Source organism: Colobus angolensis, unplaced genomic scaffold, assembly GCF_000951035.1.
Source record: "Colobus angolensis palliatus isolate OR3802 unplaced genomic scaffold, Cang.pa_1.0 Scaffold30, whole genome shotgun sequence".
Taxonomy (NCBI): domain Eukaryota; kingdom Metazoa; phylum Chordata; class Mammalia; order Primates; family Cercopithecidae; genus Colobus; species Colobus angolensis.
This window is the reverse complement of record NW_012116266.1, coordinates 5,876,135-5,876,722: the sequence shown is the minus strand read 5'-3', so window position 1 is coordinate 5,876,722 and position 588 is coordinate 5,876,135.

Genomic DNA, 588 nt, shown 5'->3' with positions numbered 1-588 from the left:
GCTCATTGCAACCTCTGCCTCCTGGGTTCAAATGATTCTCCTGCCTCAGCCTCCCAAATAGCTGGGATTACAGGCATGCACCACCGTGCCCCACTAATTTTGTATTTTTAGTAGAGTTGGAGTTTCACCATATTGCCCAGGCTGGTCTCAAACTCCTGACCTCAGGTGATCTGCCCACTTCGGTCTCCCAAAGTGCTGAGATTACAGGCATGAGCCACTGCACCTGGCCCTTAACCTGCTTTTTAAAATTTTGTGTAGAGACTGGTCTCTCAATATGTTGCCCAGGCTGGCATCCAACTCCTGGCCTCAGGTGATCCTCCCACCTTGACCTCCCAAAGTGTAGAGATTACAGGCGTCAGCCACCATGCCCAGCTAGATAACATTTTTTGAGTGCCAGATGCTTTATAACTTAATCCTCACATCCAGCCTGAATATTATTATCCCAGTTTTATATAAAAGCAAATAAATTCAAAAAGTTAAATACCTTGCCCAAGATCATATATCTAGAAAGCCAAGAATCTAGGATCTGAACCCGAGACTTTTTATTGCATAGACCATGTTATAACCGGATTTAACTCTTAACAAGTC